Source organism: Acinonyx jubatus, chromosome B4 (assembly GCF_027475565.1).
Source record: "Acinonyx jubatus isolate Ajub_Pintada_27869175 chromosome B4, VMU_Ajub_asm_v1.0, whole genome shotgun sequence".
In the NCBI taxonomy this organism is placed as follows: domain Eukaryota; kingdom Metazoa; phylum Chordata; class Mammalia; order Carnivora; family Felidae; genus Acinonyx; species Acinonyx jubatus.
In genome coordinates this window covers 58031751-58051774 of record NC_069387.1, presented here as the reverse complement: position 1 = coordinate 58051774, position 20024 = coordinate 58031751, and the positions used below count along the sequence as shown (strand labels likewise).

The 20024-nt window shown below is 36.3% G+C and overlaps 1 protein-coding gene and 1 pseudogene across 3 annotated transcripts in view; both read right to left on the bottom strand.

Moving 5' to 3' along the window:
* RASSF8 (Ras association domain family member 8) overlaps window positions 1–20024 on the bottom strand; it is a 117346-nt gene that overhangs the window by 55936 nt on the left and 41386 nt on the right. The window lies entirely within an intron of this gene.
* LOC128316370 (SIN3-HDAC complex-associated factor-like) lies at window positions 433–14850 on the bottom strand (annotated as a pseudogene).

The following is a 20024-nucleotide window of genomic DNA, read 5'->3' as shown; positions in this document are numbered from 1 at the left end:
AAGGACAAATACAAATCAAATAGCATGAAGAAAAAGGGGAAGAAGAAAATATTTTCACACCTTTTAAATGGGCTGACATAGACAACTGTCAGCAAACGACTTTAAAAGCAACTTAAATTCTGAAAATTATTTTTTATATTTTATATTTATAACTACCTAAAAACAACTTTCTCACTCAATATAAAAACTGTACAGAACTTTAAACTTTATTTATAAAGCTCTTTCTCATAGGTCCTTATATTTAGATAACAACATCAATAAAAAAGATCCCTCCTATAATGAACTATCAGAAAGAGAAATTAAGAAACCAATCCCATTTACAATTGTGTCAAAAGGAATAAAATACCTAAGAATAAATTTAACCAAGGAGGGGAATATCTGTATACTGAAAACTATAAGACACTGATAACAAAAATTAAAGACAAATAGATGGAAAGACATTCTATATTCGTGGATTGGAAGAATATTGTCAAAATGACCATACTACCCAAAATGATCTATTAATTCAATGCAATCCCTATCAAAATACCAATGGCATTTTTGACAGAAATACAACAAACAATCCTAAAACTTGTCTGAAAACAAAAAAGATCCCAAATAGCCAAAGCAATCTTGAGAAAGAACAAAGCTAGAGACATGCTCCCTGATTTCAAACTAGATTACAAAGGTACAGTAATCAGGACAGTATAGTACTGGAATAAAAACAGACACATGGATCAATGGAACAGGAAAGAGAGCCCAGAACTGAACCATGCATATGTGGTCAATTAACCACAATTAACAAAGGAGTCAAGAATATACAATGGGGAAAGGAGAGTCTCTTCCATAAATGGTGTTGGGAAAACTGGACTGGACAGTCACATGCAAAAGAGTATTTTATACTATACCACACACACACACACACAAAACAAACCAAAAACCTCAAAATAGATTAAAAAAAGAACTCTAAATATCTTATACTATACAAAACCAACCAACCAACCAACAAACCTTCAAAATGGATTAAAAACTTGAATGGAAGGGGCGCCTGGGTGGCTCAGTCAGTTGAGTGTCTGACTTCGGCTCAGGTCATGATCTCACGGTTCATGAGTTCAAGCCCTGCGTCAGGCTCTGTGCTGACAGCTGGGAGCCTGGAGCCTGCTTAGGATTCTGTGTCTCCCTCTCTCTGTACCACTCCCCCCCCCGCCCCCCACACACACACTTGTGCCCTGTCTCTGTCTCTCTCTTTCTCAAAAATAAACATTAAAAAAATTTTTCAAGAAAAAAAAATTTGAATGGAAGACCTGAAACCATAAAACTCCTAGAAGAAATATAGGCAGTAAGCTCCTTGACACTGCTCTTAGAGATGATTTTTCTGGATCTGACTCCAAAAACAAAGGTAACAAAAGCAAAAATTAACAAGTGGGACTAGCTCAAACTAAAAAGCTTCTGTGAAGCAAAGGAAACCATCAATAAAATGAAAAGGCAACCTACTGCATAGGAGAAAATATCTGCAAATCATATATCTGATAAGGGGCTAATATCCAAAATATATAAAGAGCTCATAAAACTCAACAGCAAAAATACAATTGGATTAAAAAATGTGCAGATGATCTGAACAGGCATTTTTCCAAACAAGACATACAGATAGCCAACAGATACATGAAAAGACACTCAACATCATCAACAATCAGGTAATTGAAAATGAAAACCACAATGGGGGTGGTGCCTGGGTACTTTAGTTGGTTAAGCATCCGACCCTTGATTTTGGATCAGGTCATGATCTCAGGGTTCGTGAGATCGAGCCCCACATCAGGCTGTCCTGACAATGTGGAGCCTGCCTGGGATTCTCTCTCTTCCTTTCCCCTCCTTGCTCTTTCTCTCCTTCAAAATAAATTAAAAAATTAAACAAAAACCCCACAACGAGCTATCACCTCACTCATGTTAGAATAGCTATCATCAGAAAGTCAAGAAATAACAAGTGTTAGCAAGGATGTGGAGAAAGGTAACTCTTGTGCACTGCTGGTAGGAATGTAAGCTGGTGCAGACACTATGGAAAACAGTATAAGTGTTCCTCAAAAAATTAAAAATGGAATTACCATATGATTCAGTAATACTATTTCTGGGTATTTACCCAAAGAAAACAAAAACACTAACTAAAAAAGATACATGTACCCCCATGTTCACTGCAGTATTATTTACAATAACCAAGATATGGAAACAACCTAAGTGCTCTCCATCAATGTAAGAATGAATAAAGAAAATGTCACACACACACACACACACACACACACACACACACACACACACACACGGTGACATATACATAACAGAATATTGTTCAGCCATAAAAAAGAATGAACTGTGGGGTGCCTGGGTGGCTCAGTTGGTTAAGCGTCCAACTTTGGCTCATGTCATCTCACTGCTTGTGAGTTTGAGTCTCACATCAGGCTCTGTGCTGACAGCTTTGAGCCTGGAACCTGCTTCAGATTCTGTCTCTCTGTCTCTCTGCCCTTCCCCTGCTCGTGCTCTCTCTCTCAAATATAAAATAAAACATAAAAGAATGAAATGTTATTTGCAACAAGATGGATGGACCTTGAGGGCATTATGCTAAGTGAAATAAGAGAAACAAATACTGTATGATTTCATTCATATATGGAATTTAAAACAACAACAACAACAACATCAAGAAAAAAAGCTCACAGATACTGAGAAATGATGGGTAGCTGACAGAGGCAGGAGGCAGGGTGTGGGGTGGGTGAAATGTGCTAAAGGGCTCAAAAAGTACACATTTTTGGTTATAAAATAAGTCATGGGGATGTAATGTACACCATAGTGACTACAGTTAATAATATTATATTGCATATTTGAAAGTGGCTTAGACAATAGATCTTAAAGGTTCCTTATCGTAAGAAAAAAAAATTTTTAACTGTGTTATGGGAATGATTTTAACTAAACTTATTGTGGTAATTGTTTCACGATACATACAAATACAGAATTATTATGCTGTATGCCTGAAACTAATACATTATGTATCAATTATGCCTCAATAAAATATTAATACATAAAAAAACTTCCTTCTTCCTTAGAAAATTGTTATTTTCTAGAATAGCAATAATATGTAGATTAACTAAGGTAATATTACAATAAAAATCCTGGCCATGGATTTGGGAGATCTTAAAATCTTAGGTTAGGGAGAAACAAATTCTTAATCTAAAGGAACACTATACATGAAGGAAAGAAAAAGCACCAGTTAGACTTTAAAACCAGGGAGAGTCATTAGATAACCCAAAACCAAAATCTCTAACCAACCAACCAATCAAGCAAACAAACAAACAAAAAACTCCATAAGCAACCCTTAATAACTTCCAGATTTTTAAGTTTAAAACAAATGAAAATGAATGAATGTCCCATGTGTTTCAAGGGAAAACAGGCTCTTCCTGACTCTAGTTAAACAAACTCTTTAGTTGAAGGTTCTGACTCTCCAATTTTGGAGAATATGACTGCTTGACAGGCAAAATACAGGATGAAAATAAAGATAATAGTAATTTGGTAACAAATTATAAACTCCAACTAGCCACCAGCACTTCAAAGTAACCATTAGTTAGAGTTAGTGGGGTCTGTGGTCACAGTGTTATAGAGAAGTACTGTCTTCTGTTTTTAAAGTATGAATAACTAAGACCTTATCAATAAAGAAAAAACAGAAACGTGTTATTGAGAACAAGGAGAGTTACTAAAGAAACACTATTGAGTTATTTCTCTTAATTTCATTTATTTTTCCAAAAAGCACACTCAAGTCAGCATTTCTCACAACACAATAACAGACTGTCCAGTCTCTTCAGTATTATATATTTTCTTCTCCTAACATCACTATAAAAATAAGCAAGGAAAATTTTCATTTCTTTGTAAATGGAGATAAGTAACTTAAAGTATAAGGTTACTTAACTTTAAAGATACACACAAAAGATAAAGAATTTTCCATGGCCTCACATATTAATTTGGATTAAATTATACCTCAGTCTCTTTGCTGGAAAAATATTTTGATATCAATTATTTTCTATTTTTCAGTTTTGTGCCACTATTTCAGAGGAGAAAAATGAAGAATACATTTTCTAGAAATGTGAACAGTAAAGAGCAGACAGGAATGACAATTTATTATAGCAGGTATTACTGGTCTTTGGCTTAAACATGCCAACCCTGAATCCTGTCCTAAGATGCTCTTCAACAATACTGCAGGGAGGGGAGTCCCTCATATCAAGGAGTCAAAAGACACACTGGAATGCCTATTTGATCATATGTGAAATTAAAAAAAAAATACTATCGAGTTGAAGTAGTAGTAAGGTCTGAAAGAAAAAAGGACTATAAATAAATAAGTATATAAGAAAGGTAAGTAAGTAAATAAAGCTGTAATCCTAACAGCTTTTTATTTCCATAACTGCAGCCATACACAGAGTTTCAAATTAATTTCCTGCTGACTGTATAAAAAATCTAATTTCATTATAACAAACTCTATGACCACCGTCAAAATTTGTTTATTTCAAATATCCATTCTAAAAATTTTTCAAATAAATAAATATTATAAATAAGTAAAATCAACTTGCCTTAAAATTTTTCTGACATGGAGATGACTTTTATATGCTATTTAAAATGAAAGTTATCCTGAATTCAATTCAACTGTCCACACCAATGAAGGCTTCCATAGATAAATATTGCATATTTGTTCTTCCTATCAAACAAAGCAATAGTTCACCTTGTTTATTATTTCCCAAAAGCAAATTGGCCCAATTTCAACACACCACTGAAATTTCAGAGAAAGCTAATAAAAGACACATTTAGAGTTAAAGATAGCATGTATATTTTACCTTGCCTATTAAAAGTCTGATTGTTTGACTACAGAAGCCAAGAATGTAACGATTGCTAGAAAGGATTATCAGCTCAGCATGAACACATACCATGTGCAATTAACCATGTCTGCCATGGGCACATGTATGCACATATGACATATTTCATCATCCTTCATATGTAAGTTGCTGGTTAAGAACACATTTTAGTGGTCAGGCAGCACTGAATTCAAATCCTGACCCTACCACTTATTAGCTATATGACTTGAGACAAATTACTAGCTCCTTGGCTCTAAAGTGGAAATAATAGGGGCGCCTGGGTGGCTCAGTCGGTTGAGCCTCCGACTTCAGCTCAGATCACGATCTCGCGGTCCATGAGTTTGAGCCCCGCGTCGGGCTCTGGGCTGATGGCTCAGAGCCTGGAGCCTGCTTCCGATTCTGTGTCTCCCTCTCTCTCTGCCCCTCCCTCGTTCATGCTCTGTCTCTCTCTGTCTCAAAAATAAATAAATGTTAAAGTGGAAATAATAATCCTTAAATTTGTCAGAGTTAAATAACAATGAACATGAAGACTTAAATACAACCTGGCATGCAGCAATTACTTAATAAAAATAGCTATTCGTATTACTATAGGAGTTAGTTAGGGTCTATAGGACTATAAATAAAAATAAAAATAGCTTAATAAAAATAGCTATTGGTATTACTATAGGAGTTAGGGTCTTTCAGGACTCATCAGCGACTGATCATTGAACATGATCTTGAAATAGGCAGTTCTCTGCCCAAACCTGCTTGTCATAGTGAGCGAGCTTTCGCTCAGCAAGCCACTGGACACATGGCACCAGCCAGCTGTGGCTGCATCTGCAGCACTGGCAGCTCAGGCAGGGGACACGAACACAACCCCATGAAACAACAAAGGCCCACACTCTCCTATTCTTCAAACCAATGCTACAGGTCTGAGGTTTGTCCCGACAATACAGAAAAGCACCATTTACTCAGAATGAGGTTTAGAAAAATAATGGTTACAAAAATAGAACCATTTTATTCTTCTTGAGACCACTCACCTACCTATCAAGAACAGGATAAGAACTGGTAATTACACTCTTCTAAGAATTTCAGAAAAACTCTTAATCTAGGCCTACTCAACACCAGCCACATTGAAAGAAAAAAGACTTCTATCAACATGAAATCTACTTTAATGACAAAGTATACATATAACGAAAAAAATACCTTTAAAAATTTAAGGCTAGTTAGAAAATGCATAAGCAGGAAGAATACATAACCAGAAAGAATGAATAATATAACTAAAGAGAAACTGGGGCCTTTTATTTTATAAAAAGTAAAGTTCTCAACAACTAAATACAGTGTCAAATCTTACAGTATTTGAAATTCTAATTCTATGATTATGATTTCTAATGAACAGTCTCAGCTATTATTCCTATTACATGATTTTGCTGAGCCTGAGTGACTCTGATCAGAAAGCAATAAAACGGGAAGACACAGGATTTAAGGAGTCAGCAGACCTGGGTTCACTTATATTTTAAGTGAACGCCCTTTTAAACTCACGCATTAAACTCATTTTTTTTTTCAGCTGTAGAATACCTATAAGAATATTTTTCACATTAGTCTGCTGTGAGCATCACCCTAAATTCACCTATTTAAAAGTGTTTTATGAACACCAAAGTGCTGTCCCAGCAGGTGGCTATCAGCAGAGAAGCCACATTTTTCCGTGCGTTTATAAACCAGACTTGGATTACTGCAAACGAGAGAAGCTGGGAGGGAAGTCCTGTGGGCACAGCACATGAAGAGAACTCTGCCCCCTCTATTGAGCAGAACTGCCCAACCCCCTGACTATGAGCCTGGATCAACAAAGAACCCTGTGGATATCATGCTGCTGCCTACATGGAAATCTCACCATTTTTTTTTTTTTTTTAATTTTGGGAGATATACCTTCCTGTGTTTTGATTCTATAAATTTGGGTGGACAAAGCACAAAGATGGAACAAACTGTACCACTCTTAAAATTCACGTGGAAGGAAACATCATAGACACAGAATACTCAACAAAAAACAAATCTGGATACTAATCATAGTACTCACAAATTTTTTAAAAACTCAACGCACTTTTGTGATTAGCAAAAATGTAAACAATATATGAACACAGTGTCAAGAGTGTGTCAAGAATGATGTATTGACATGAGGCCAGATGGGAAGATGACTTCTATTCCTCCACCTTCAGAAACACAGAAAGCTGTTTACAGCCACTGAAAAAAGGCTTATCTAGTATTCAAGCAACCAACATTCAAGTATTCATTGCCAGCTACAGTGTTATTTGGGGAAGAAGTAGAGACTCGGTTTTCTCACTTTTTAAATATTAAATGTCTGACAGCTTTTGTTAAAATCATTCGTACTATTTATTAAGTACTTACCACACGCCAGGAACTATTCTAAGTGCTCTGAATGTATCAATTTATTTAGTTCTCATAATAATCTTAAAAGGTAGGCACTATTATTATCCCCACTTTTTGTAAGAGGAAATCATGGCACAGAGAAGTTACAAAACTTGCCCAAGATCACACACCTCATTAGGAGTAAGGCCAGGATCTGAATCCAGGCAGTATGCAACCAGAACTCAAACCATGAACTAATATACCCTACAATCTAATAAAATAAATAATTAAGCAGAATATATATTATACTTAATGGTTTCAAAAAAGCATTTACTAAAGGTCTACTATTTGCCAGACATATGACAACAAAAGTTTAAAGACACTAGATTTAAACAAGTTGATGAGTTAGTCTCTATTTATCAGTTAATTAATTATGTCCTCACATTTACTTGACTCAGCTGTTTTGGGGACTGGACGTGAAGAGGAGGCAAGGGCCTAGAAGAGTAACCACTACTAACAAAAATGATATTGCTCACGAAAAAAAGGAAAGTCTTTCTGGGAAATATTTGACTAATTTTTTGGAAAATCAGTTCTGGGGAAATTCTCAAAGGACCTCCTGATTATGTAACACTGAGTAAAGTCAAATGTCTACTATCTTCAGTGAGGACTTCTTTCCATGGGCACATGACTCTCAGCTCTCAGATATGGAAATAACACAAGCTAAACCAGCATCAGGCCTCATCCCAAAAGAAACTGCAATAAAAACTTCTGTCATCTGATAGTTTTGCTCCCGGATTCATTCATATGTGGCTGCAACTTATAAAGGTTTAATTTTGTAGTGAAATACCTCAAGATTTAAAATAACAGGATCATTAATCAGTTATCTTTTATTTCATTTGTAATTAGTCATGGACTTCTTGCCATTCCAGTTTTCATGGTGACCACTTTAAAATGAAGAAAACTTTCTCACTTGTAATTTCAATTGGCTTTTCCCATTCCCACACTTCTTAGTGGAAGCTCCTAAGAGCTGTCTGTGTACATCTCTCCCCACCATTCCTTCAGTTGACTCTCATTTTGTACACAAGCACATCTGCACCATCTGTACACATTTGGTCCTAAATGCTCCTCATATGAGAATCTGTCAACTCATATAGTATGGTCAAGATGGTCCGTGATCCTCTATTGTATCTTTACCGCTGTGGCTCCCTCAGAAGGGACAAACACAAGATCACATGACACAAAGCCTTGAGAATTCTCTGGGTTCTGCAGATGTTACTGTAAGTCTTTTTTTGGTTTCTGAGATACAAAGATGGATAATTCCTCAGATGACCTCAGAAGATCTTTCTCAGATCTGCACTGGGCAGAACAAGAAAGTCGATTCTTAGGACTAACAAGGTAAGTGATAACCTATCACCTTGGATTCCAAAGATGGAAGGACAAGATGGTACCAGGGCCCTTAAAACTCTTAAAAATGACAAATGTACTAAGCTAAAATGGAACAGTTTCTATTTTTGTCTTCACAAACAGAATGGATTCTCCCTTCTATCCCCCAGTTCCTTTTCTCTAGCCTTTTTGGTATCTAAAAGTCCTTCAAGTTGTTGGCCTAAAGGCTCCAACCAATCATTCTCTACTCTGTCTCATCACTAATTTTTCTTTTGCAGAAAAGAAGCATTTCTTTTCTTCTTTACCAAGTATTCCTCATGTTTGTTAGTTGGCAAAGTCAACCACATATTGAGGAGAGAGAGGAGTATCAGACTAACTAAAGCACATAAATCTCCATTTGGTAATATAAGAAGAGATAATTAGGGAAAGAGTTTTCCTATTATTCCTTAAATGAACCACAGTGCCCATTCTCAGGACCAGGGGAATTAGGGGGCATGTAGCAAGCAAAGTGTGTAGGGTGCAAAATGTAAGGAGGCATCATTCTCAAGTGCCAACATTATACTTGCATGACTCTAAAAGTGAGTGCCTCCTCAGTCTGTGCCCTCATAGGTGACTCACTTTCCTTATTCTAAAATCCCTGTGCCATTTACCCACAAGTCAAAATGGTTAAGGTGGTCCCAGTGGACAAGAAGGAAAAACTTAAGCTGCACTCAGATGCTTTTTGAGAAGGAATTGGTTCTGCCTTCCCTTCTAATTTCCCACTAATTTCTAATTTAGTGTCTGGTTAAAGCCTAAACCTTTGTCTGGTGCCTGATCAACTTTACTAAACAAAAAAAATGAAGAAACACCAGAGAGTGAGAAGATGATCCCAGGGCCTCAAAATCTATTATATATTAATTGACTATTCCAGAGCTATGTCATACCAGATGCTTGGACAACTAGTGGTGCAGCCATAGGCATCCCATGGCTAAGCAGCATGTCAGCCCCCTTATATCAGCTCCAGCATCATCACTATCTTCTTCAATTTTTATTGTCAATCAGAGAATACGTAAGTAGCTATATTACCCATCTTAAAACAAAAACAAAAAAAATTTTTTTTGATCCCACTTCCCCTACCAGCTATCCTTCATTTCTTGATCCCTTTTCATATTCTCACCTTCCATCTCCATTGAGCTCATTCCTGTCAGGCTCTTAACTCCCATCACTCCACCAACACCATGGTCACCCATCATGTTTAGCTCATCGCTAAATCTAAGAGTCAATTAATCACTCTCTCATCCTTATACACTTTCTTCATTTGGCTTCCAGAACAGCTGCACTCTTTTGCTTTTCCTCCAATCTCACTGGTGTTCCTTCTCAATCTCTTCTCTATGCTTTTGAGAATTCCAAATCTCAATCATGGATCTTTTCCATTTATATTCACTCCCTTGGTGATTTCACTCAATTTGATCATAACTTGAAATACCATATACTTGACAATTCCCATAAAATTTCGAGCTCACACTCCTCTCTGAACTTCAGTCTCACATTCAGATGCCTACTTAGTGTTGCTACTGAGTGGTAGACATCTCAAACTCAACATGTCTTTTTTTTTTATAGTTAGACTAAATTTATTCAGTACCCTAGTAAAAGTTTTGATTATAAGTACAAAACAGATTTGTAGATTTATAATATATTAATACAAAGTGCGTGACTATATACAGTACATCCTACAGGCAAAGAGGTGGAAGGGGAAGAAGAAGGCTGTGATTGAGGTCTAGTAATAAATTAATAAATAAATAAATACAGAAGTAGAGATGATCCATATTATAGTATATTCTACCACCAATACTGTAGCCAAAATGTACAAAAAAAAAAATTTCAGAACAACAGGAGAAGATGATAATGGCTGGGACTCTTGTAATTCACCTCAGAGGCTATGGGAGAGCCAACCCAACTCACGGTGTAATCTGTGCATATGGTGGCTTGTAGTTTTTGCCATAAGGAAGAAATACAAAATTTTAAGTTTAGATTAAGAACTATAAAACTATATGGTGCCTGTAAAAAAGTGGCTGACTCCTTACTGTTATTTATACTATCTAATTTTTAAAATCCAGTTTTAAAAATAAGCACTGAGTCATGTTATTATGAGGTAGGCAAATGATCCTCCCTAATTATGAAAAGTCTGAACCAGTGATAGGTTATTCCTGAACGTTTAGAAAACAGGCAATGACAGTACTTTGGTTTGGGTTCAAGTAAAAAGCCTTCAAATGAAGATTTTGGAATTGAAGAGCTCCGTGTTCCGGATGCATTATCTATCATCTCAATGTTCACAAAGCCTGACTAAAAGAAGTCAAACCTAAACCAGCCCACTCAGCATTAACACACACCTCTTTTCTTTTAGAATTTTACTTTAATATAGAGTGGAAAAAAAAAACCCAAAACCCCAAACCCTAATAGGTTAAAACCAGTCAAACAACCACTCTACACAGACAAAACCTTCACAAAGGTCAACTGAAGTAATCCAGAGCTAAAACTGAATTGCGCAGATTTTCAATGAAGTCACCAGTCACGTAACACAAACAAAAGTCATTTATTTACACACTAGGCAAGCCCTCTAAGAAATGTGCCCCAAGAAGCATTAACCTTTGTTTTTTTGTGTGTGCCATCTTGAAGACTTGTACATTTTTGAAGATAATTTAACATTTTTAATAGAATGTGATCTCTACCATGCGGTAATGCTTTGGTTCTCTTCATTTAGGGCTGCTCATCCTAAAACTTGTCATTTCCCCAGAGGAGCTTTGATTCTGCTTTAGAAGTTTCAATATAGATTAAAATCTTTATCAAAAATGAATATGGAGGGAGGTGACAGAGGATGCAACATATACACTCAAGTTACCTCTCTGTATGTTTAGAAACTACTCCTTCAAGGCATTTGCACCAGAGAGCTTAGTCTGTCCTGCTTAATATTCAGTAGTACAGGTTTGAATCATCAGAACCTTGGCAAGACCTTAAATTATTAACAACTACCTCTTGGAGTCCACGTTACTGAGTTATGACAAATTTATTATCATGAAGGAAAACAAGTATAGCCAGCCATCTTTAAAATGCCCCAACCACTGCTTCTCAATATAGAAAGACTAAAACTACATACGTTTATCATACAACAAATCCCATCTCTGTCCCCTGAAATTCCCCTAGATTCATTCATTAGAAGGGGATTAAAAAAAAAAAAGACTTAAAGAGCACTTTACAGCAGCATTCAGCTTTCCTATGAAATACTCAGCATCTTAAATATTATGTACACTTTTTTTCTTTTAGTAAGCTAGACACTGGCTTCAGAGTTTGTGGAACTGGAGGAGAAATAACAACCCATTCAAAACTATTCTAGAAAGTGTCTTTTGGCAGAATAGCAGGTATCCAAGTTAAAAACAGGAGGGTTTTGTTGCTTTGTTTTCTTTCCAAAATTTAAATCGTTTTTTTGTTCCCCTTCTACCTAAACCTCAGTCACCACTCCTGAGTGGAGATGGGCAGAGGCTCTGGCCCCTGCTCCTCTGGCTTCTCAGCAGCTGCTTTCTTATTGCTGCAGCAAGGCCTGAACAGATGTGTGTCAATGAGGACTTCTCCAAAACGGCCTTTATAGATAATCCCACAACATATCTTCTGTCTTTTCTAGTATGTGAGATCTAAAAAGGAAAACACTGGCATTCTATTAGAGCCAGGAGCCATCTCTGTATCTGAGCCATCATCTGACTGGTTACCATAACAAGGAGACTGAGCTGGGGAGGCACTTGAGGTGGTACCGTGAGCATCAGAATTGTGATGTTTAAACTCCTTCTGTAGTTTACTGATCTGGTTGCTTTTTATCCTGTTTCCAGATAGAGTTTTCACTGTCTTTGGTTTCAATGCTGTCTTCAGACTAGGTCCTGCCCTTGCATCTACCATGATTCCAGTTTTTTGTTTTTTGTGGGTTTTTTTTTGATCCTGCTGGCAGTTTTTTCCATCTTTTCAAAAACAGGACACAGGCATTACAGATGTCTCCTGAACGAGTCTCATGCAACCCAAAACAGCTCTGGAAGTCCTTTCCATAGCATTTACTGTCAGTGAATTGAGAACTGGAGGACTTAGCTCTGCAAATACAGCAGCCGTCTATACTTTGGTACATCTTTGGCTTGTGAAAACCAAACATCTTTTCTTCTGGGCAATAATCTTCCAAAATCAGCCATTCTACGCACGATAACGTTCCCGAGGTCTGGAGTGCATGCCAAGCCAGCGTACCCCTTCCAACCGCTCCCTCCTCCTCAACTGCCTTTCTAGCTCAAACTCAACAAGTCTTAAAAGAACTCTTAATCTTACCACCCCCCACCCAATCTGTTGTACCCATATTCATCTCAGTTCAAAGCAATTAGAATGTATCCATCTGGTTGCTTAAGTCCAAATGCCTACTGTTATCCTTGATTTCTCTATCTCACAAGCCATCATCTAATCTGCCAGGAAACCCTATTGGCTATATCTTTGTCTATGCTACCATAATTGCTCACCTAACTGCAAAAGCCTCCTCATGAGTCTCCCTGCTTCTACACTTGTGCTTCCTCTACCCCCAAATAGGCTATTCTCAACAAAGAAGCCAGAAAGAAATAAAAGAAAAAGGATTTATAGCAGAGAGGTATGAGCTTAACTATGTAAATGACAAGACTCAATGAAGTAGCTAGATGCTCACACCTTTACAGGCCTACCTTGTTTGATTGTGCTTTGCTTTACTGCACTTTGCAGATATTGTGTTTTTTACAGTATGAAGGTTTGTGGCAATCCTACAACAAGCAAGTCTTTTTTTCAACAGCATTTGCTCACTTTGTGTTTTTCTCATATTTTGGTAATTCTCAGAATACTTGAAACTTTTTCATTATTACTTTGTTATGGTGATCTGTGATAAGTGCATCATCATCATCACTGAAAACTCTGATGGTTAGTATTTTTTAACAAGGAAGTATTTTTAATTAAGGTATGTATGTTGTTTTTTTAGACATAATGCTATTACACACTATTAGACTACAGTGTAAATACAACTTTTATATGTACTGGAAACCAGAAAATTTAGTTCACTCACTTAATTGTCATGTTTGCTTTACTGCAGTGGTCTGGAACTGAACCTACAATATCTCTGAGGTATGTCTATGTCATAAATGCAACAGTTGTAAACGTAGGTATGTAAAGTGCAGGTACGTTGATAGGAAACTCAAATACTACAAAGGGGACTGTTGTCTGTGACATGGTTATTAAACTGGAGAACAACTCTTTTTCAACTTCTGAATTAAATATGATTTTCCCTTAATTTCCATTAACAGTTGTATTCCTAGAAAATTCATTATATATTAAGACAATGCAAAAATGCTTTGTGTATACATGTAAAAAGTTATGCTCAGTTGTGGTTTTTCAATAGGAAACTGAGGGGGCCATTTTAATATCAATATGTGGAACTGTCCTGTACACTACAGGATGCCTGGCATCTCTGTTACCCATTGACTAAATGCCAATAGTATTCTTCCAATCACTGTAATAATCAACAATGCTCTGACAAATTTTCTAAACACCCCAATAGTGAAATTACTCCTGCTTAGAAACACTATTCTAAAAATATAGTGTCCGATCCTACAGAATATCTTGACTCTGTAATTTCATCAAAAGAAGCATGAATGGGGCGCCTCGGGGGGCTCAGTAGGCTAAGCATCCGACTCTTGATTTCTGCTCAGGTCATGATCTCACAGTTCATGGGACTGAGCCACGTTGTGCTCTGTGCTGACAGTGTGGAACCTGCTTGGGATTCTCTCTTCCTCTTTCTCTGCTTCTCCCCAGCTCAAACTCATTCTTCTCAAAATAAACAAACTTAAAAAAAAAATGAACAACATATTGAAAAGCACAAAGTGCCATCTATCTTGAGTGTGGAAATTAAATTCATTCAGGAATATTCTGGTATATCCATTGATTCTCAGTCCAAACGGCCCCTTTGTCCTAACATGTTGATGAGCTTGGCTTTCTTGTGAGTTGGGGATGGGGTTATGACAGCCAACAATCATGCATAAATACATAATTTGAAACCTAAGGAATGCTGCTGCTATGTAAATCCACTTTGCGAGAGGGAAAACAGATGGGGGAGGTACCAATGTACAAAGAACATGGGCTGACCAGGAATCAAATGAGGTGTGTTGTAAGAGATGTATCCACCTATTTGACAGATCTTTATTTATTGGCTAGGCACTGAGACTACAAAGATGATGAGAAGAGTTTCTGCCCTCAGAGAGCTGAGAGAAATCAGTCTCCAACTGGGCCTTGGTTTCTTCAAGCTCAAATCTGAATGTTCAGAGTGCTTTCCAAGAAAAAATAAAGATTTTATGTATATGCTATAGTGTAGCACAGGGAAAATACAAAATGAAGCAGGCAAGATGGTACTAGAGTTAAAATAGTCACTCATATGACATTATTTTATTTCTCACATGAGAGTGTAAATATTACTACATGAAATTACTATTTTGTTAATAGTAAATGTCATTATATTTCTACTTCTTGATATAATAAAAAGATGGAGAGTATACATTCAAACAATTCTCAGGAGCAAAATGGAATAGAAATGGCAGTTAATATCAGCATGTTTTTTTCTGAAAGCATTATTTGCTGTACAAAAAAAATAGCACTTTTAATCATTTCATCCCTCACGCAATTCACATTTTGACAAGGCAAAATCTGCAAAGAATTTGCACACCAATATTGTCTGGTGGCTACAGAGCAGCTCACAGAATAAAATGTTAACAAAATGAATGGAATGTTAAGCTAACTGGCTGGAACCAGTATATATAGATTTTAATGTTATCTATTTATATCTAATTTTTTTTAAGTGAGAAAATTTTAAAGTAGCAATATCCTTTTGAAGAATGAGGATATTGTAAATATTTAATTTCTTGAGATTATAGAAAAACCATCAAGAATAAAGAAATTAATTTTTCTCCTTACAGAGACAGCTAAAGTTTAGGTTGTTCTAAGTCATTAACACTTCTACTTCTTTTCCAACTAGAACTTTATCTACTTATAATATTGATTCTTTCAATTACAATAAAGCCCAGAGCCCTAGAAAAGGGCTACCATTTAGAATAAGAATTCCTTTTTTTTTAAATTAGTCATCTCCTTGGCATCCACATTCATATTCATACCTAGCTGTACTTGTTAATTCCCAAACACATCATGCTCCTTATATGCCTTTCTAGGCTTTGCATATGCTATTTCCCAGGCCATTTTCTTTCTTTTTTTTTTTTTTCAACGTTTATTTATTTTTGGGACAGAGAGAGACAGAGCATGAACGGGGGAGGGGCAGAGAGAGAGGGAGACACAGAATCGGAAACAGGCTCCAGGCTCTGAGCCATCAGCCCAGAGCCTGATGCGGGGCTCGAACTCACGGACCACGAGATCGTGACCTGGCTGAAGTCAGCTGCTTAACCGACTGCGCCACCCAGGCGCCCCTCCCAGGCCGTTTTCAAAGGCTTTCTCCCCACTCCTTAAAGACCTACTTACCTTTAAACACTTAAATGGTAGCCACAAACAGCCTTCCTAAACCTTTGCACAAAGTACTTCCCATGTGCTCCCATAGCACCTTCTTCATTCCACAAAATTTATGACAGGACTAAAATCATTTACCACCTGTCTGTCCTCCACAGACTCTCTGTAAGCCTAAAGACCGGGAAATACCACCAAGTCTGAATATGGATTTGCTAATGAAGACAACAACTATGAAAAATAATGGTGAAAATGCTGTGATCATTTTGCAAAAGGCCCAAACCTTGAGGTCTATCTATTACTTCTTCCAGTTTTGTGTTATTAAAATTTATTTGTAAATGATAAGAAAATCAAACTTGGTATGTATATTACCAATTATACTATTAATTTTTAAGGTTTCGGCTAGATTTTTTTTCCCAAGGAAGAAATACATCTCTACAACTGATGTGCAAAAACAAGTGCCTTTGATTCTCACCATGTATTAAATGCAAATAAACATTCATACCTGAAATATTTAAGAAAAAAATCCCCCTATTTAGATTATGTTCATCCAAAAAATAGGAAAGCACATAAAAAAAAGCATACCACAGGAGAATTTATAGGGAAAGTGGGTGTGGTCCCTGAACACTACAATTCATGCTTTCAGTGTTAAAAAGTGATTAATTGAAGCAATATAGACCAACTCTCCACAGGAAACTGAGGAACCACATGTGCACTTGGTTATGACTACCACCTACAATGTCCAGTGGAATGAACTATAAAGATACATTAAGGTTAAGTACCTAATAACACAGCTATACACAGACTTACCCATCAGCAGAACTAAGGTAATTTGCAGAGACAGAGAAGGGAATTAACAGGTGTCCAATTTCCACATATATACAATGTTTTATCAGACTACAACTTCATTTAATCTTTCTAGTCACCCTGTGAGCTAGTTATTGTTAATCTCAGTTTAATGAGTAAGGAACTAAAGCTCAAAAAGATGAATGTGACCTCACTTGTCCTATATCCTCATTGTCTCACTCAATGACAATGACCTGTGTTCTCTGAGCATGCACCACAAATGAGGCATGCTGAGTGACCACTCATCCTGGTTTACAGTTTACATGGTTATCCCAGCATAATTAACAATAATGCCATGTTTCACTCTCCAAAGTGTCTGGTTTGAACAATTACATAGTTTCCATAAGTACAGAAGGGTGAACATCTGCTTATATAAAAATATACCTAGCCTAAGTCTGAAACAAGATCGAAGCATTTGGGGAAAACAGTACTCTTTCAATAAAACTGGTGATAATTATAATACACTGAATTTTGTACATGCTGAGACCTTTACATACACAGTTAACCCTTGAACAACACAAGTTTGAAATGTGTGGGTCCACTTTTATGTGTATTTTTTTCCCCAGTAAATACAGTATAGTAGTATATAAATGCATTTTCTCTTCCTTAGGATTTTCTTAACATTTTCTTTACTCTAGCTTACTTTATTGTACAAATATAGCAGATAACACATATAAAATACAAAATGTGTGTTGATTGTTTATGTTATCCAGGCTCCCAGTAGTTCTGGAGAAGTCAGAAGTTACATGTGGATTTTCAACTGCATGGGGGCTGGCACCCCTAAACACAGCACATTAAGGATCAACTGCATAATTTAATCTTACCTAACATCCGAGTAAGAAAACTGGATTTTAGAGACTAATCAGTCAAGGTCACTCAATTAATAATGGGATAAGCTGAGTTGTACCCTGACAGATGAGTCCAGATGACATGTGGCAGTTTTTGTAGCTTTTTGAGGCATCTTAAGAAGGGATGAGGTTGAAGCCAGAGTCTAGGAAGACTATCAAGATTGCCCTTCCCACAATGTGAATCTCTTTCCTCTAAGTCCCAGATCTTTGGTAGGTTCTACTAAGTGGTGTGCATGTGTTGTGTTGTGCTGTGTTCTCAGAGAATCCATTAAAAAAGGAAGGCTTAACCCTGGACAAAATGAAGACTATCCATAGAGTCAAGTCGAAGACAGATGAGGGGATTCTCACTGGAGACACGAAGCCTTGAGACCTATCAAGATCATGGGGACACTTTTATAAGCTTTGAAACTGGAGATTTAAGACAAGTTTCCCTAAATTTCTAAGGAGCCAAGTATACCCTAGCTAAAATGTGAGAGAAAGGAAGAGGGAAAGAGAGAGCATGCAAGTTCAAGAGTTCAAGAATTGCTATAACATGGTATCGCTTAGCAATAAAAACTAAAAACTATGTTTTTCCCATCTGGCGTGAACCTGCTTAAGTTGGTGAGACTATATATTCCTGACAGCAGAAAATATGGACTCCATCCTATTCTACTTTATAACTTTCATGAGGTCTGCTTTATATAAAAGGAATTGCCTTTGTAAAATTAGAGTGTTATGGAGGATGACTGGGTAGCAGTTGGTTAACGGTTGGAGTCATGATCTCACAGTTCCAAGCCTCTGCCCCTCCCCTGCTCATGCTCCTGCGCACTCTCTCTCTCTCTCTCAAATAAATAAACTTAAAAGATAAAAAGTGTTATGGTATCATTATTTCTTGAGTATTATCTTAGTAATACCTTAAGAACAAAAAATGATTTTGTATTTTGGCCCTGTTTAATTTTTGTATTCTGTCTACCACATTCAGGCAGATATAAGCACCATTTCAATTTGTAGGGATAGAAACCAGATCACAGAGAATGATAGTCATAGGCGCAATCAGAAGTAGACTCAATCAGAATCTCGAGTATACCAGGTAATTCCATACTAACCTTATTTTTATAAACTCAGCCAAATGGAAGAATGCACACTAACCATATTTACTGAACTCCCACCAATTCAATGAGCAGTGTGATAATCATATCTGCCTTTAAGATTATTCTGGTAATTAAAGAAGTCAACCTGTAAAGAATCTCGTGTAATACACACACACACACACACACACACACACACACACACACACACACACACTATTACTTATTGCTGTAAGTTTAAAAAGGCATAAATAAATGTTGTATGCACATTTTCTGCAAAGATACCCAAGAAACTGTTAACAATGGTTCCTTTAGATAGAAGAAACACAATGAGGAAGAAAGGAATCTTGTTTTTCATTTTATACCTTTCTATACATTTTAAACTTAACTGTATTTTTTTTTAATGAGCAATTGTTTTAAATATATGAGAACTAATGCTTTGCTAAAAGCCTCTTTTCTAGAATTTCAGATACATTGAGTCTCTGCATCTTCAGAATAAAGTTTAATAGTTTCCCGCCCATGGCCATTTGCATTTCTTACAAAGTTTAATCCCCAGCATAAATTTTTGTTGCTACTATGAACAGATATATATATAAATAAATCATGATATTTACATTATTTATAATGGAATTTTACTATATTAAATATCTTGGGCATTTTTTATTATCTACAAATAATTCTGTCCTTTTCAATAATTCTCTTTTTCTGTTCTTAATATACTGGCTAAATATTTCAGAGCTATTTTAGATAGTAATGATGACAGCAAGTAAGCTGCTAATTCTAATAGGAGATAAAATTGTGTGTTTCACCATTACTAGTATTTTGGCTATTGATAACTTGATCCTTAATTTGTTTATAACACATAACTTCAGATACTTCCCATAAAACACGTACAGTAAATATCTCTAAACAGTGAGATAATAGGTGATTATATTTTCCTTCACAATTTCCAGTAAATTATGTAGGTTTATTTAGGTTTTCTACATCTACCTTATATTTTTAAAACTCAATTTTGTTGATTTATGTTTTTTAAAAGATTGCCCATTTGATTCAGATTCTCATACATATGTGGAAAAGTTTCTACAAAAGTATTACCACTTTTATCTACAGATGACTACAGTTATATTCAACAGCTGCTAATTTTGTATATTATTTTT